The 19,740-nt window shown below is 40.2% G+C and overlaps 1 long non-coding RNA gene across 5 annotated transcripts in view; it reads right to left on the minus strand.

The window, feature by feature from the left end:
* The window catches only part of LOC121077438, an 88,111-nt gene that overhangs the window by 59,780 nt on the left and 8,591 nt on the right, over positions 1-19,740 (minus strand). For 2 of the 5 annotated variants that reach the window (XR_005824039.1, XR_005824040.1), the window contains exon 2: positions 3,281-3,418. The exons of 1 other annotated variant lie outside the window; for it this stretch is intronic. This is a non-coding gene — a long non-coding RNA (uncharacterized LOC121077438). 2 more of the 5 variants (XR_005824037.1, XR_005824038.1) reach the window with 2 other exon arrangements.

Below are 19,740 nucleotides of genomic sequence, written 5' to 3' on the forward strand. Positions count from 1 at the left end.
TGAAATTATTCTAGTATTTGTCCTCAATTAACTGGGGAATTAAACCAGTACCACATGACTTACCAATCACAAACAAGTAACACACCTTGAATTCTGATTTCCAGTTTTGATTAGAAAACCAGCTAGTCAATAGAACTCATGAAAAATTTTGACAACTGTTTTTTTTTTTATTCTTCCCACAGAATAAAAGGCAAAATTCACTGAATGAATTATTAATTATGAGTTATTCATCCAGCTCTACTAAAAACTAATCTGTTTCTTTTTTTAAGCATCAAAAAGGTCTTTCAAATATAAGTTGCAATAATGAAATATGGCAGCTGATCTTGAAATGTGCCCTTACCCGGTCTGCAGATATGTAAAAGGTTACAGTACCAGAGTTATTAATCCCCCATCACTCTGACAATTGATTTTGAACAGTCTGTTGGAGTCTTTATAATGCAAGATCATAAATGTTTAAAACTAATTTATTGCTCTTTGTTCCACCTGGCAAAAATATACTGTCAAATTGAGTTGTGCTGAAGCAAAGATGCAGATTAGTGTTTGAGTCTTATTTTTATTCTCATTTGTAAATTTCTTTGCAGTACCTGTGTGTGGTTAGAAGCATTCACAAAGGAGTAAAGAAGAAGAGATTATACCATCTTTAATGAATAGGAAATATTTGTACAAACAGCTATAGGTTGTTTTTATTTTGTTGTGTGTTGTGTTTTTTTTAATTAATGGGTAGTGTAAGTATGGAGATTTGCCAGTACTAACATTTTTGGTTTCCACTGTTAGCTGGTATCTTCCAGATTTTTAGATATATAAAAGCACTTGTTCTGTGTGCATATTTATATATGCACCAGGCAAGGATTCCCCACAAACCACTGAGGAATATGCAAAATCTATCATCCTACATGTTTCTCTTTATATTAGTAATTTCTATGGCAGAACCAATTCTATTCATACCGAAAACTCCCTAACTTGTATTTTCTGTATGTGGCAGTTGTCGCTGCTCATGCTCATGCTGGGTAAGTTTAAATTTCCAAAGAGGGACAAAGCAAAGTGGAAGGGGGGAGGGCAAAAAGAAGAAGAGGAATTCTGTGAGGCAGTCCAAGAGAAGTGTGGTAAGGCAGATATACTTCTGAGAACAAGAAAAGGAAAGTGAGCCTGCACCTGACCTCTGAGGGATGCTTCTGCCTGGACCTACAAACTCAGTACTTAGACAGGGGAAGCTTAAAACTCTCCTTGCATCATGTGTGATATTTTTGTTATTTCTGAGGCACAATTTTTCCTGCAAATGCAGCCATTTTTATCAATAAATGTGTGAATATCTGGAACCTCACAAGGTTTGAGAGAATAAAACATGTTTTCAAGAATATTTTCCTGTTTAATTCTTAGGTTATACAGTTTTTCTTGCTCTTGTTCTTACATTTTATATACATTGCTCATTGGGCTTTTGGGCTTGTTGTTCACTTGTGCTATTTAGTTTCCATGATCCACTTTACACTGACGTAACACGTTCATTTGTAAAGATGAAGGGTTGTTTTTTCTTAAGGATCAAAAAGAATATATAACAAGGAAGTTTATTTTAAGAATAAAATCCTATCCAACAGACCAAGCATAATAGATGAATTGCAAGTTTTATAAAGCCAACTGCTGAAGCAGAGAACTGAAACACAGAAAAAAAATGAGAAAAAAAAATACGCCAACAAACAGAAGAGAGAGAAAGAAAAAAAAAAAACTGAGAGCTTCAGCATCAAAAATACACCTATCCAGAATTATCTGTATCTCATAGTCTCTGGTAATTTTTCTCAGTAGAAAGATGAACCTGTAAAATTACTGTTCTTTCAAAACAGCCACATAATATTTTTTTTTTTAATGATGCTTTTTAATCTTATGTATTTTACAGTCCATTCTTATGAACTTCCTCTTTCCTTTATCTAGAGGCAGAATCATTTAATTGTCCTGGCAAGTTTACTTCTTTTGAATTATTATTTTTACCATTTTTATGAAGAGGAAGCTATCTGACTGTATGCTAGAACTGCTGCATTCACGACTTGTCTGTATGATATTGAAATTAATTTCCAGTATAAAACAGTTAACAGAATAACCCTAGATAAAGGCAAGTGTAATATTAATTTCATTCTTTTTGTTGGCAATGTTGTAAAGTCCATTGCTCAAGTAAAGAGCACTTTCCTGAGCCAGATACAAATTAATTTTACCATTCTTCTTCAAATACGAATTTTAAAAAGTCAACTAAAGGCTACAACAGCTTCGAAACATTTCCGTGATTGTTTTAATTACCTATCATACAGCTGTGAGACTCTGAAAAAGGGAGGGGTTGAGAGAGAAGGGAGAACAACACCTGGTATATTAGCAGTTGTTTTTCTGACATAAAGAAATAAAAACAGCTTCTGCGCACTCGGACCAACCCAAAGCTCAGCAAAGTCAACGCAGATTTTTTTTTTGTCATCATGTTAATGTCATATTTTTATGCCAGATTACACATTCTTATTCTGTCAATAACTGCTTTCATTGTTAGATAAAGCCACCGAATCTCCAAACATTAAACATATGAATTCTGACAGCTCTTAAATCTTGCTTTTCAACCCGAAGTTTGTGCACAAGCTATAAGAAGTTTCTAAAGGCACACATGGGGCCTCATTCTCTTGCAAAATGCTTCCTGCACTTTTACACACAGCTACACAAAACGGCATATTTTTGTCATCCCAGCCCCTAATAGAAACGGGATCTAGAGGCTACTAGGACTTCTGATGGCCTTTGACATCCTGGCTTCCAGCTCCTCAGCCATCAGTCAGTGCTGAGGTAACAAAAGATCGCTAAAATGTACAGTTGTCATCTCCACGCTACATCTGTTGGCCACGCTGTTAGGAAGTGTTGACCCCATCATTTCACTGTAAACACTGCCGAAATCAACAACAACAAAAACAGAAATGAAAAAGGAAACTGGATGTCAAAAGTCAGGTAGGAGCATTTTATTTGCACGTGTCAGTAAAGATAGAAGGAATCGCTGAATTAAATTAAATCAAAGCAAACCTGCTAATTAAAACAGCTAAAATTATGTTTGTGAAGATGTGTGACTGGTTTCCTGCTTATCTGCAAATAAGCCTCCCCATAATATAAACATGTTTCTATCTCCACTTCATTTATAGTAAGTCTTTAGGCAGATTGTAATTAGTATTTTGAGTTTCTAATAGAAGATCTATTGTGTTTCAGGAAAAATATTTTTCCTGACCACCAGAATCCTTATTATTTCAGCTCCTCTCTCAAGGGTTCTCACCTGTTCTTCTTATGCTGGTCAAAGTCTTGTATCCAATTTGTCTGAATCAAATTGTTTGGGTGTGTGTCTGAATACCATCATCTTCATAATGTATTGCTTGTAGTTAGCCACAAATGCAGGCATTGTATTCAGCTCCACCTACAAGCCAAACCAGAAATTATTACCAGTTTTACGTGAACTTACTCTGTAGTTTGCTTTTCATTTAACTTTGAAAGAACAATCAAAATGACCATGTTAGGGAGCAGAAGAACAGGGTCAAAACAAAAATTTTGCACAAAGATGATACTATTAAAAAATCAACTTTTTGTTTCTGTTTTACTTATTCCCAAGTTCACAATGCATAATTTTATACAAACCCAATTACATAGCTCAGTGATTTACTGGCAAAGCTGGCCAGAAGAAATTATCTGGCTTTAGCTAATGTGTATGCCTATTTGCAATCAAAACAAATCCATAGAAAATTTCAAAATGGTCACAAAGAAAAAGAACTGTCATCAGAAATGTATCAGAAGTGACACAGTAGGCAAGCTGCAAAAAGTTCACCATATAGTATGTTTTCACAAGCCATGGTTGCAAGTATGGGTTCAGTCTCTCAGATCGTGCACCGATTACTCAGTCCAGTATCTAAGGTTAAGCACGCGTGGGGTTTCATTGGCTTGGAAAGAACAGTGTCGTCTTTTTGCCCTTTTCATAATTTTTTTCTAAGGATTAGTTTGCACTGTTAACGGATGCATGGGCTGACTTCAACAGGATTGCTCAGATGTTTACTGTTACTCAGGGGTTTGAGCACTTTTTTTCAGATTCCAAGCTACGAGGCATTAGGGTGCATGTGCATCACATTAGCAAATGGCTACATAAATGTACTGGGACCTGATGTGGATGTCTTGAACACAAGGATTGTCACCAATACCATTGCAATAATGTCCATACATTACTTATGCTGAAAAGCATCTATGTTTTGTTGAAATTTCATAAAACCATAAAGAATGCCCTGTAAAATGCACAGGCTCTTTTTGACGTACAAAGTATAAAGTGAAATTTCTAATCCAGAAATATAAACAAAAGGCTTATGATTTTTTAATTGCACAACAAATAATTTCAGACCACTGTACATATTTCCTCGAAATGACCTCCGGGCACAATTCTCAGTCAGGGATTTTGTTGGACATGGCCCAGAGTTCATTTACTCACTTAACTCAAAGCAATGGCCTCCTAAAAATACATCAAATTGCAAATATGCTAAAACCCCAAATTTGCTGTAACTGCATGTGCCAGCACTAAGTCCTACATCAATAAGAAACCCCACTGATGTCAGCATGACTTGTGACAACACAAGATTTCCCTCCCCCCGGTACAGCCATAAAACCGGATCCTTGGTGAGTATGTTTGAATTATGTGGATTATATATGATTAAACAGATTTGGATTAAATCACGGCAATGAGTTGGCTTATCAGGAACATACTGCTAGAACAGCACTGATGTACAGTAATCAAGGTGACCCTATAGACTTATTACAGCCCATAGCAAACTCTGATCACCTTCTCTGGATGAGGATTTTTAACTCAGCAAAGATCAGGCTGCAAGATGGAAGGAGTTAAAATGCTGCTTTCCTGATGAATAGTTTTCATGCCTTAAAGTTATGATCCAGGCAACAAAGAGCAATCTTTCTTGCTGGGGAAGCCAATCTCAGCTAAACTCCTTGAGCTCTGTTTCATTCATCAGGATGGAAAATATGTCTGACTGTGCCTCATCCTAACATGCAAGAAAATCCAAATACAAGAGAAAAACATCTGAATTAAGAAATCCACCAAAATCTCACCCGATCCAAGTTCGCCCTTCATTACATCATTGCATTATCTCACTGAATTTTAAAAATATGTTCTAAATATCACTATGAAAGCTTACTTTTTATTACTATGGTTAGTCGTCATTCAACCAACAAAAATAGCCTATCAATTCTTGGGTAGATTTACACTAGGGTTAACCATAAGTGACAGGAACAAATTTGTTCCTCAGTGGAGTAGCAAGGATGTAGTCACAATAACTTTCAGCTAACTAGAGCTATTAACTCCAAAAGCTTTAGGCTTTGGGGTTTTTAGGCTGCTGCTACGACGCAAGGGCTTGAACAGCTTGGAAGTATGTGCCTTGTGGATGCTGATACACATACTCATATTTAATATGGGTAACATTTGGGAACCATAGCTACAGAGGTCATTCTGAGGGTAGGGAGTAAAAAAGACCTAACAGATATAAAAAGGCAAAAAGACCCAGGCAGCCAAAGTCTGGGGGTTTGGCAGAGTAACAGAGATAAACGAATCATCAGCACAGCTTTCCTGCTCTGAGCCTTTCAGATTTCCGTGCACAAACCCATGCCTCTCTCCTTCGGATTAAGCAGTCCAGAAGTTCCTGAACGCATATATAAGTTTGAAGAGAAAGAGGGAGAAAAAGGGAACTTAATGACAGCAGTAATACTTTCTTGAAGTTCACTCAAAGGTATACATCAGCTCAAAAAGATTTTTAGCCCAAGATACCACATAAAAATTTCAAAAGGCTTGCTGGGGGTGGAAAGCTGTTGTGTAATGTATTAACACTTCAAATGGTTTGTACTGCATTGTATCTCGCATGAACACATGTAGTAAACATTATACTCTGAATCTCTGGGTCAGCCACATCTGCCTTCAATGACCTGTCTTATGCAGTCAAGCTGTGGTGAAACCACAGGTCTGGAAACTTGCTCCCCTTCAGCATCCATCCCCTGAACAAGCCCCCCACCTTGGTCTCTCCTCCACCAAAGACATTTTTAGTAAAATTGCTGTGCAGCTAATTACATTGCCATGGCATCCAAGTACCACACAGTCATAAGACCTACTTCTTTTAACAACCCCTGCTTTTGTAGACAGAAGTTAATCAGGAAATATCCTTACATTTGGAGTATGGAGGCACAAGGTCAAGTAATTTGCCCAGCATCACCGCAGAAGATTGACCAGAAGGGACTAGGTGCTAAAGCAGCTGCATGACCACATACTTACCCCCACACACCCTCAGAGCTGCTTTCAGGAGACAGTGCTGGGGCTCCCAGAGGAAACCTTGAGCAAACAGAGCCAAATAACTACTCGTCAACTGCAGTTGGCAGCCTCCAGCTGTGCCACTGGCCACTGCAATAAAATCAGGCTGAACTGACCACCCCTGGTCCTTGCCAGCTTCCCAGAGTGTTTCCTTCTTCTCACCGAGGCAGAACTCACTTTGCAGGTGGGAGCAGTGCAGATGCCTGCTGCTGAGCATCACAGACCACATAGCCATTTGCCCTGCACCAAATTCTGTGGCAAACATCAGGGAACTGGGGTTTTCAGTAGTGCCACCTTCACCAATTCTCTCGCCCGCTCTCGGGGCAGGAGCCGCACCATGTGTTGCTCATATGGCCTTCCTTCGCTGTGAGCTTCCCATACACAGGGGTGTGAAATGAGCTGTCATTTGCTTCTATTTCCCGTGTGTCCTAACTTGTGTGACCTTGCCTGAAACTTGCCTTGTCTGAGGCAGCTACTCCACTCCCTTTTAGCTCCTCTAGAGCAGTGCACTAGCTTGAAGAGCTATTTTCTCCATGCTATTCCTCCATGCAGAACAGAATCACTTTTTAGTTCTAATGCCTCTCACCGAGTTCTCTCATCTATTTCCATTTGTTTCTTCTAACAGAGTCTTTAGTCACATCTGTGCTACTTGATGAGTTTGGTCCTGACTTACTGCAGCCTGTTGTTTGTAGGCCTATTACTTCTATTAGGTCACTTTAAACCTCTAAGAGTTGTAATTCTCTGATGCTGCTGTCTCTCACTGCTCTGTTTCGTCCTGTGTATGTGTACAGCATTTTCTCCAGGTAATTATTCAAAAGCAACCACAACAAAATTAGCAAACTGAAATCTGGAGTGGAGGGTTTGAGTCACACTTGCGGAAGGTTCATCCAGCTCAGTCCCACCTCAGATCATACCACCAGCTCAACAAGCTCGGTGGTAGAAACAGGCTCAGCCACAGCCATTTGACAGGCTCTTAATTTATTCAATTAACATAAATTCACAGTACTGCTTCCTGAACCTGTCAGCCAGCTGAACTAAACTGAACTATGACAGCCAGCTGAGTGCTATGATGTGTTCTGCCAACAAGCTACCTCCCCATATAGAGCTGATGGCCACTAAGGTTGAAAGAGGACTTCAAACAGCCAGGAGAGAAGGATTTTGGCCAAAGGTGTCGCCCACTACAGAGCTCGCTTCTGCAACAAAGCTGGTTCAAACCGTTACCAAAAAAACCACAAATGTCATGTTGTCAGTCTGCTCTAGGTGACTCTACATGCAGTAGCAGACAGATTATTTAATTAATATCAGTAACAGAAGCAGTAGCGTATAATCATAAAAGGGAGAGCTGAAACCACAAAGAACTACAGCTTTGCCGTAGCACAGTGATGGTGGGTTTTAAGTTTCCAGTCCTTCTTCAACAGTAGCTTTAGAGGAATAGCAGTAGGCCAGATCAATTCATGAATAGTCAGCGGTGGACAGTGAGAGCAAAGAAACCCCTACTCCTGACAGCCAGCATCAGCACTTGAAGCTGCGGAAGGAATAGCTGCCTGGCTATTCGTTAGAGATGGGATTTGCCATACACACTCCTGATGCTCTGTTATGCAAGGTAATGCTACGTGTGTTCTCTCCTTCCACAGAGACTTAGTGTAAAAGCATTCATATTTAGTTCTCCCATCCCCCTAAATCTCTTCTACAAAGGACACTGTCACCACCAAAGCTCTGCAACAAGGAGCGTTTATATATCTGACAACCTTTAAACCCCCAAAGAAAGGAAAAAGGAAGCAGTAAAGCTCTCTGAAGAGCTCTTTGGTGGAACAAGCAGAATTATGAGCAGCAGGAGAAATATGAGTAATTAAGACAACAGTATACCTATATCTTACAGCTGACAGAGTGAAGCTGCAAGTTAGCTCTGGGCAAGGCATTAGCAGAGGAAAGAACTGAGCAGGCTGTTTCTAATGTTATTGTTGAAAAGCCAGCCCGGGAAAAAGGCTAAAGGGACAATTTCATTAAAAAGAAGGAAGTAGGTTGGCTTGAGAGAGCAGTGAGATGCAGACTTGTAACATTAAAGGAACAGGTCAACAGCTATCTGTAACCAGACAAGCAATCGTTTTGGGAGTCAGCTAATGTGGCACTCTTGCTGTTCTTAAAAGAAAACGTTCTTAAATTATCTTCCAGCGGGCTATACGGAAAACTAAAGCTACAGAACTGCACTGCAGCACCAAACAAAACACAAGGGCGGATCGAGGCTGCAGGGGAGCAAAGGGGAAAAGAGACAACTTTTTTCAACGAACAGTCCAAAGCAGCCGCTGATTTTGGGCAGCCGACACGTGGACAGAGCCGGGGCGGCTGCCAGGACGCTGCCAGCGATGCAACCGGTGTGTCACCGCGTTAACTCGGGTACAGGTGCCCCGGCTGCAGGGCTGTTAGCTGTGCTGTGCCGCGCTGGATCTCTCCCTGCTGCAGCTTTTTTGACAAGTGCATAAACTCCATTTCCCTCCTTCCTGCGGCCCCGTGCAAGGCACGCTCCAGCGACTCCCCAGCTGGCAGAGCGCTCTTCCACGGCTCCAGCAGCATAGTTTATAGCAGCCCTGAGGCTGTGTTTTCCATCTAGTATATATAAGTGAATTAGTGCAAAATTTGAGCTTGCACAAATCACAGAGCCAGCACGCAGTTTGTCATGGCGAGACAGCCTTTTCTCATGACTGGAGTAGCAGTAATGAGGTGCAGTAAAGAAACTGTGGGCTGCATCCTTGGTTCCCATAGAAAGTCATTTTTAGAGCTGGGAAGAGAAGTGCTTTTAGTCAAGAGAGGGAAAAAAAAAATGAAAGACAAACAGCAGCTCCCATATCTACATAGATCGAATGTATGGCCTGCTCAGTCACCTGGGGCCTGCAGCCAAAAGATCAATGCATGGGTACTCAGAAAGAGAAGGCTTCCTCCCGTGCCTCCCAGGCCCCATCTGTGTGAAGGAGGAGACAGGAATCACACAGAGGGCAATATTTATGCTGGAGAAATGGCAGAGGGGTTGCTCCAAATTTACATTATTGTAAACAAGAGCAGCATTTGTCCAAATGATAAGAGCTGTAGCAAAGGCAGAGCCAGAGGGCACCAAATGAGGGTCACCAGCTGCAACTGCTGTTGCCACCCAAGAAGAGGAGCTGCACGCCTGCAGCGGGGTGGAAGGATGGGGGACAGGGGAGGTTGGGAGGTGCCAAAAGCTCCTGCTGCACTTTTCAAGCGATTGCCCCGGGATGCCTCTCACACCACTTAGTACAGCCACGTTTCCAACCGCACTCCAGCTGACCGCCGCTTCTCAGACTCACCAAGCACTTCTTTATTGCACCGCACGGGTACCCCGAAAGCCCCAGCCCTTCTCAGGCATTTGTGTGGCCCCTATCAACAGCTACAGTTCTTCGAGCAGCACTGACTTACCAAAAACCACACCTGGAATAAGCTGTACACTGAAGCACAGTGTAAGCATTCCCTCCTCTTCTCCCAGAAAGCATGGCAGTGGAAGTGATGGATCATGCCGTTCCTGGCCACTCCATTGCTTACGTGGTGTACAGAGTCTGAAACTAAGGGTTTTCTTGCTACAAACCTAATATAAAGAAGCATGATTTCCTGCACAACACTGAGGGGAAACCCGCACTCTGTATATTTCAAATCACAAACTCTAAAGGCTCCTTAAAATACACACTTATATTCAGCTCATAAATCAAAATCAATAGTCAAATCCTGCTTATAGATCTAAATCCTTTTTACACTCTCGTGTAGCTCCATTATGTACCTACGGTGTCACACTGTCTATGTGCTTCTGCCTCCACCCCACATCCTAGCACTGATTGAGAGCACCAGAGTGTGTAACCTTAAAAACTCAAAAATCAGCACTACTATTTCTCACTTTCCTGAGCACTAAAATGCATCTAAAATTAGGAAAAATGACCTCCTGTCAGTCTGTTGACTTGCCAATGAGTTTATTTGCTCACTCATCCCACAGAGCAATTCTTTCAGGGAAATGCAAAAACATTGAATATTCCAATGCAATGGCAGACCGAGCTACCTGAGTGTCACCCCTCTGCCAGCCAAAGACAATGACAGCACTGAAATCCCTCATAAGCTGCGTTTTCTATAAAGGTGAGGATCATTACAATTCTTTGGGACATGTGCTGTTATAAAGTGAGCAGAGAATTTCATATTATTATCATATTGCAGATGGCATTCCTTTGATAAGGGGTCAAAGATCAGGAAGACAAGAAAAATAAGGAAATAAAACCCAGCAATGGTGAGATCTTTAGCTGGCATAATTGGACACTGAAGTCCATGGAACTTTGTCCATTAGCAGGAGCGGGTGATCTGACCCATATGCTTACTACTTTCAAGTATAAAGATTAAAACAACATGCCTAAAAGCAGAAATGGGTTATATTACATTTCAGAGAGGCTTGCATTGCCTAAAATTCTGGAGAAATGTTCAGCCTGCCATCATAAAAACTTCAATGCTGTTTACCCAAACTTTTCAGTATCTCCTTCTAAAAAAAAGATGATGAGCAACCATGTTCAGTACCACAGATTTTTAATGTAATCTGTTTATAGTTTTAGAACAATTTCCAGAATAGAACATTTTTTAAATGTCCTGAGCCTTTAGCATTCTCACTTTGATCATCTCCCATCACGTTATGGTTCAGAACATAACGTGATGGAGCCAGGCTAACGAATCTGCCAGAAATGACATCAGAAAGCCAAGTGACCTGAAAAAAAGTGTTTTATTTGAGTACCAGTCTTCTTGAACATTCTCCTTTTTATTTTTTATACATTTTAATTAATGTTTTACTTTCACTGGATTTATTTTGCTTGCATGAAAGCTCAGAGCTAGTTCTCAGAAAAAAAACTCCCATTGAAAACAAAAGGAGCCTTATTTGACTAAGGGGAGACTGCAGGAGGTCCTTAGATAACAATAGCTAACAATTCTTTTTGGGATTGAACAGTTTAAATAATGAACACTTTCTTATGAGGTTAACTCTAAATAATAATTGTAGAATTTGTAGCGTGTGGAAGGGAGAGATTGGTCTTTGACAGAGTTTGTATTACTAACTTGATGCGCGCAGACAGCTGCAAAAACAAAGTGAGACCAGTGATAAAAAATATTCTTTCTGCATTTAGGCAGGAGGAATTGTGTAGTAGGAAAGGGCAAATCCTACTGGCCTGTATGTACACAAGCAGTCCTTTATGCACAAAGATAGCGATGAACTAAATCAGCACGAGTGATCAGAGGACCTACCTATATAGTATGCATTTACTTTAAATATTTTGGCGTGCCTCACATTAAAGTGCATGTATACATCTTATATTCCTTTTAAAACACATCAGCTATACAACAGCATTCACTGCCCCTTTTAATTCAAACCTTCTCAGAACTGGCAAATAAGTTGGTAAAAAAACTGTTGTAATGATAGCCGCCCCCTTCCCCTCCATCTGATGTAGAAATAGATAATTTGCAGTACTAAAAGTGATTAAATTTGGTGGATTTCCAACTTGTATTTTAACAATGCATTACCTCCTGAATTGCTGCATAAATATTAATAGACAGACTGATGTGGAACTTTTGCCCGTAATGCCCTTGGAGAACCATAATCACGGCAAGAGGAGCAAAAGAGATGAGAGCGTGTACTGAAGGTGGTGGCTCTATCCCCAAGCTTCACAGAGCTACCCCAGGTCAGGCGCTTTCCATGCAATATCATAGATGAGCAATATCTCAAAGCCTACGCTTTGCCCAGTAGGAGATGACATTAATCTGCCCAATATTTGTCTAAAATAGAGCAGAAAAAAATTCCACTGATACCAAGAGGAACTACACCGATTTTTATCCAAATTAGCCAGACTTAATTTTTGACATGGTGTACGGTTACATTTCATCTGTGGACGTTTGCTATTCTGATCACCTCCAGAATGATTATACAGCATTTATCTACCCGAATTTCATTCCTGTGAGACAATCTCATTAAAAGTCACAATCGTGCCGGCTACCATTTAAAGGAGTGGCTATTGAAGCCACGTTCAGCTTTCTTGAAAATTTGCCAATTATTTATATCCTTGAGCATGGCCTTTAAGGGCTGAAACACAGCACAGCATTCGGGAAACCTTTTTGGATTGCCTTTCTAGTCCACTGTAAAATGTTTGTGTTTTCTGGGAAGATGACACTATTGATTTTTGTCACTGTTATGCAAGAACCTTGCTTGAAACCTTAAAATACTGGCACTATGAAGCACAAGGAGAAAAGATTTGTGTTTGCCAACCTCTATTACGCAGCTGTATTTTTGACACTGGTAGACTATGCTAAGGGTTAAGTTAATTTAACTTTCACCAAGTTAGGAAGCTATGAAAGTTTAATCGCAAATGAACTCCAGTGGGCAGTTTGGTAGCTCACAGACAAATGTTCTCATTTTTATTCTTCATAGTCAGTGCTCAAATCATCATAAACCATGTTTAAGGAGGGAGGAATTTCACGAGGGGAGGGAGCTGTTTTATATGATAGAATAAGAGAAAAAGGCAACTTACTGTTTTAAAATTTAAATCTAACAAAATTACCAGAAATGCTGCTGGAAAACAGAACGCTGAGAATTCATTATTTTGTTTCAAAGTTAGTTTATCATAAATCTGCCCTCTGACACGTAATAACTAGTAACGTTTCGAAGGTTATTTGATAGTAAGTTCAACAGTGTAGGTGACTGAACATGTGAGCTGCATGATAATGAGTCCCAGGGGAAATCAGGCTTTAGGATGCAGGGTGAAGCATCCCTAGGCTTGTATTCAAATGGAAAAAACATATTCAAAAGTTTATTGTTTATCTCATAAGAACATCAAATAACACACAGTCCTTCAAATCAAATGTATAAGGCACACGAGAGTACTAGTTGCTGGGGGAAAAACGCCTGATTTGATCCAAATTCAAAAAACCTAATAGCTCGTCCACTGAAATGCATAGAATGATTGTGATGGGAAAAGTGGAGGGGAGTGTTTGGGTTTGTTCTTTTACAGAACTAAAAGGCACAGCAAGTCGATTTGCTCTTGCACCAGAACCTAGGAAGAGGAGCTAGAGAGCATTAAAACTAGTTGTTTTCAAATCTTCCACATTCCCATACAATAGAGTTCTTTAAGTGTGACAAATATAAATTGCACTACTCATCCTGAATTTAATTTCCAAAGTATGTTGGCTGTAATTGATTAATTCATAGTGTACAAACTAATTTAAAGCCAATAATGAGAGCAAAAGATTTTATTTTTCAGCAGGGAGGCGTGGTATATACATCACACTCCAGCAGTATAATAGAACCCCACCTCTCAGCTAGTTAAGCTCTTAAATAGTGAGTCTGATGCTGCCCTTACTGAAGTCAATGGTAGTTTTGTCATTACCGATAATAGAAGCAGAATTGGGCCCATTAGCTGTGCCGGAAAAGCATGTAAGACAGAACTTTTTTTATATAAACTCCCTGTATCACAAATGCCAAGGGCAGCCAGCATTCCAAGCCCTTAACTACCCAGCCGCTGGCAGCCTGCCACCCGGCCTCGCATAGCGATGCAGGAGCGAGCACGACGTGCCCCGCGCCCGCCAGCACCCGCACCCGCACCCGCCTCCCCTCTGCCTTCCCCGGGTGCTGCAGATTTGCAGTTTTAATATTTCTGATAATCTCCAGCATGTGCACATTTCTTTAGCCAGAAAAGTTTGCGGACCGCGCATTGTTTTCAATGCTTGTTGATGAGTTTGGATATATCCTGTAGAATTCCCTTACCAAATTTCTATCTTAAAAGAAACATCAGAGCTATTAAAAGTAATCAAACGTGACTCACGCTATTCAGGTGTATGACCATACCTGTCAGGCATACTTGTTGTCTTCTTTTGACATAGCTGCATATTCCTGTCTGTATCCTGTTTCCTAATGCATTTGGGCCATTGAAAACAAAGTCAGACTTTACTTTTGAGGTATCTTTCAATAACCAAAATCCATTTTCTGTACCTCCTTTTAAGTTGTCCTCCTCTTTTATCCATTATTTATATTTTTACATACCCTACTCTGAAGTGGTGAAGAGTTAAGCAGCATATATATTACTTAACATCACTCTACCAATCCTAACTCTTAATATTATGATGGCTTTTTTCGGAAATGTAACTGGCAGCAGTTTACTGACACACCACAAATTCTAATTATCTTTAAAGCTCTAAATTCCATATTGACAAAAATCAAGGGTTGAAATGCACTTGACAAGCTCTAGAATGTTGAATGAATGCTTGTTTATTCACTTACTGCATTAGTATATATTTCCAACACGGCTATTTTCCATACCTTAGCTTTGGGAAAACAACATCTAAATATGCACCCAAGGCAAAGATAAATAAAAACAAGCAAACGGGCAATAAGGCTGTCTAAAATGCTCTTTGCTCCTTAATAAGGAATTACTACACAGAAGATGATTGAAAACAAAAATGAACATAATCTCGAAGGTTACAAAAAAGTATATTTAGAGCAGATGGCTAACTTTCCAGATTCAGTCCTTAAAATACTGTTACCCCCTATTCAACTTTTTTAAATGTTTACACAAGCAAGATGTACTGAGAAAATTAGAGCTATGTTAAAATACAAAAGACATGAAAAACGGTCGCAGAGCCATTAATACAAATATTAAATAAGAGTAGTATAAACCAGCTGGCCAGATCGACATCGAACTTTTCTTATTGCAGAAAGCAGTTTAGGTTGCTAGATGAAGTTAGTTCTGCGAGGTGCTGTAATATTAAAACGTGCATAAATCAGTCTGCTCATTTTCCTATCAAGCATAAAGCTTCTGTCTGCTAGTTATCAGAGGTATTCGCAGATATACACAGAGCAAGTCTACTCGGGGTCCTTCCTCTGTGTGGTCTTTTAGAACTGTCGTTATCAGCTTTCTGTTTATTATTGTGCTCAGTTTAAAGGGAATTTGCCAAGTGATCCCTGGACTCCAATCTTTAGGCCTGTTGTCAGGACAAATTAATTTCTGTGGAAACCCACTGTGCCTCAGATACCATCTAGGAAATGTAGGATTAATGGAGTCCCTGTACAACAAGCTTTGTAGTGGAGCGGCTGGGGGAGGGGAGCAGGGATTGCGAGGAAGTGAGGAATAACAAAAATAAAGCCACGACACTTCGTGCTAGTTCAGGGGCACTTTACATTTTTTATTACATAAACTAACAATGGTAATATTGAAAATATAGTGTAGCAACCAAGCATGAACAAGCAACTTTTTTTTTTTAAACAAAACAAATCATGAATGGAAACTATGCATTGCTAAAGATGAGGGAACTGAGGTCTAATTATCAATATTTTGTATTGTACACACTCAAGCCTATCTCTTCATAGATAAAAACATGCTATAGTATGAAACAGTCTCCCATGAATCTGAGCAGAAAATAATGAAACTCAATACATGATCTTTTGGAAAAGAGGTATTAAAGCAAGATTTGCTACAGGGCCAGGTCATTACTGTGTTAGCTGACATTTGAGGCTCTTTTTTCAAAATGTATATTACTTCATTGTTAAAAATGTTCAGCTGCCACAATTCTTTTAATAAGTATACTTAAAAAGAGACTTTCCTGCCTAGAAAAAAAAAATATATATATTATATATATATATTCTTAGTAATACTAAACCAGAGCTAAATTTAGAGCTGTAACAAATAAAGTAGTATCTGCCTTCATGTTTTTCTGAAGAGAAGAGAAGAGAAGAGAAGAGAAGAGAAGAGAAGAGAAGAGAAGAGAAGAGAAGAGAAGAGAACTCCAATACATTTTTATTGATCCTTTTCTCATTTTCAGGAGGCTGACTGCCCATGTTTTAATATCTTACAAATTTGGAATTCTTAACCTTATTCTTTTCTCTTAAAAAATGAATCAGCAGATAACCTATGGAACAAAGGTACTAGACACATAGGGCAATATTCTGTATTACATCTTGTGATTCCCCTGTGAAATCAGTGAGTTGTAAATCAGCCATGAAGTTAGCCTTAAGTGGTACTAAAACACCTAATGGATTACCAAAAAAAAAAAAAAAAAAAAAAGGAAAAGGAAAAGAGAAAGAAGAAAGATACCACTCCTTTAAGGTCAAATGCTATAAGCAAAATTTGTCTTTCTAACGTGGTGCTGTTATGATATTAAGCTGTTAACAGCAGTGCTAATTTTGCCACACAGAACAGTGCAATTCCAGTGCACTTCTCATATCCTATAAGATTGACAGATGTGGATGATGAAGCTGCACCAGAAGGCTCCTTTAATGTATCTCTCCAGTTCGCAAATACCTCAGTGTACACTGCTTTTCCTTCAGAGGCAAAAACAGGAGCAGTATGAGAAAGCATGTTTTTTTGTGTGTGTGTGTGTGATGCCACGTTTTGTTTGGAACAGCCTTTATGGAGAAGATTCGTTTTCAGAGAGAATTTTATTAAGCTCAGGCTCACTTGCATATGGGGCTACTTTCTTTATATTAAATACTGCAATTGAGTATATTCTTACCTAACTAAAACATTTAATCTTGAGAGACTTTTTATATGCCAGTTTTTACTATTACAGAAATTCAATTAACTCCATAATTATGAACACAATTACCATTGAGTGTTACATGCGATTTGGTAGTAGTAGCTACACAGCACACACATACATATCATTTTATGATTAAAAACATTGTAATAATAATAATAATAGGTAAAAATTCACGTTCTTTGGGTTTTGCGCACTGTTTTATGTGTACAAACAATTTTTAAATATCCTGTTCACATGTGGCACTGAAGTGTTTAATTGCAACAAGCGCATTATCTGCAACCAGTGGGCTGGACTCCTGGCTGATGGAAAGTCACCCAAACTGTGACGCTTTACCTTAGGTGTCAGCCCAGCCCCATTAACTCATTCTGGTACAGACTCAAATCCACAGCAAGGGCAGGCAAAAAAAAAAAATAATAATCTCCAGTTATTTACACACAGAGGAAAAAAAAGGAAATGGGAGCTCTATAAAGTCTTTTAAAACTTTACATCCAGGCACTGCCAAAAAAAAAAAAAAAAAAAAAGAGCTTCGAGGCAGAGGAAAGGCTGCACATGATTGCCACAACACTGCTCTTAAAAGCCCTTCGCAACAGGCATGATGAATGGGAGTTTCAGGGTGGAGCTGGCGGGTCAAGAGGCATGATCTGTGCGTCTGCACAGACACGCTGCCTGGCAGTCACCGGCGTACGGCCCATATGCAGGTTATTCTCCTTGCAAGCAGGGTGGCTGCGCGTTGGAGCACTGCCAGGCAGATCCTGAGAGCACTTCACTGCTTCTTTAGAAATTAAAGTGCGTCAGTTTTTATGCCGTGTAATGAAGCACCAGAGTGTGGTCAGCGAGGGGCCTAAGGATGTTCGTTTGTTTTTTTCAGACCGAGATGGCTAAAAGCAAAGTTTAAGAGCACAGTCCCGATACGGTCTTACTTGGGGCAAAGGCAAGTTGAGGGTGGACCGCTGCTCTCAGAGCGCACACGTTTCTGCAGCGCTTGCAGAAATACCCTGGGAAATGGTCACCACAAGAAGTCAACACTCGCTGCTGTCACAGTTGGAGTACCTGTGACATCTCCTGTGTCAGAGGCATTCATTGCCTTCTTACCGATAATCTCTGTGCTGGGTACACTGCACGTTGCAGTTCAGGTTGCATCATTAGCACACTACGCTATAAGGAAGGCAAACTATTTCATCCGGGCTAAGATCATTGCAGACATTATGCAAACTAATTCTGATATCACTCATGCAATCTTTTGCTCAGGCTAAGCAAATCTCCAGTCCATGTAACTCAGTCTAACTTCCTGAATACCAACACTACAGCACCAATTTATGTCAACAGAAGGTCTGGCCCAATATATGCTTAATCTAATCTGAACCCATTTCTGCTGACACAAGGATATTTGTAGTGATCTCCGGCTTCACCTACCCTCCTTTGCATGCGAGTGTTTCCCACCTACAGGTAAGTGCCCAAGTGGGTAACATTCCTTCAACCCAGCAACCGGGGCTCTACCAACAGATGTCCGTGGACTTCAGACGCACAAGAAATCAGCAGCGTTTTATGATAATCACTGTTCAAGTAATTTAAAATCAGAATAACCCATGTGATTTCTCCAGATACAAAGTGATCCGCAACAGACAAATCTGAATTCAAAACATGCTCACGTGAAACACTGAAAACACAAAACCCAGTTACAGCTCAGTCCTTGTGGATGCTAGTCACTACTGGAAAACTATCGTGTACATTTCTTTTTTTTTTTTTTTTACAGTGGAGGGTATAATAAAAACAGAGGTTAAAACACTTCCAGACTTGCCAAGGAATAGGTCTTACCAAGGAAGTAAAACATTTAAGCTTTAATGGAAGAATATAAATGTAAATATATATAAAATGAACCATAAAATAAGCTTCTTATGGAAATTCATGCCTCCTAACAAGAATGGTACATATATTTCATAACATGTCAAACCCGCTGGACGTGTACTTTCGTGCCTTCCTCACTCCAGGTACAATAACCACCAAAAAAGTTACATAATGGCACTGGGAACAGTTTTCCAGCCTCGGGATACGGAGCCAATATCTCAAGATCCTGGTTCAACCTGCAATCTTAGTCCGGAAAGCAGGCAGACAGTAGGAGAAAATGTATTTATTTTGCTGTATTTAAGTTTGCACAGGCTGGAAAAAGCTCTCAACTACAGGAAGACTCCCCTGTGTTGCCATATATAATCACTGCGATTTTAACCACATAAAGCAAGCCCTGGGTAAGCCAGAGCCAGTCCACCCTTACTACTCGGGGTGTCTTAAAGCACCAGCCCGTGAGATGCCCGGCTCCAGCTGCCAGGGGGAAGGGAAGCCCCTGCACACGGACAGTGACCGCGGGCAGCGCGAAGCTGCAGCAGACGCTCTGCCATCACAGCACGGCGCGGGATTGTGCGCCACGTCCACAGGCAGCACCAGAGGCCTCAGAGCAGCGAGATCACAGCCCAGAAGCAGCCCCTATTCAAAAGCTATGAAATCTCCCTGATGCCCAGGAGTCAGACATCCTCTAAAACACACTATGTACATCGCTGCAAATGAAGCTGCCGTGTGATTTGTTTTCCATCTCACTCTACTCTGCCATGGAAGAAATGGAGTCCTTATTCCTCTTTAATATTCATCGGGTGCAGAGCTACATTAACAGCTAAGTTTTAATTTCAGAAACATTCTGACATTTACGAAGAACAGATTCCAGCCCTGGTTTCACACTAGGATTTTTTTTTCTCTCTATTATCACTGTTATTACTAGTATTAGTATCACTGCAGAAGTGATTTAAAGGTCCTGGACATGTTATTAAAATAGTTCTACTCCTCTCTTCAGCATC

This window comes from Cygnus olor, chromosome 13, assembly GCF_009769625.2.
Source record: "Cygnus olor isolate bCygOlo1 chromosome 13, bCygOlo1.pri.v2, whole genome shotgun sequence".
In the NCBI taxonomy this organism is placed as follows: Eukaryota; Metazoa; Chordata; class Aves; order Anseriformes; family Anatidae; genus Cygnus; species Cygnus olor.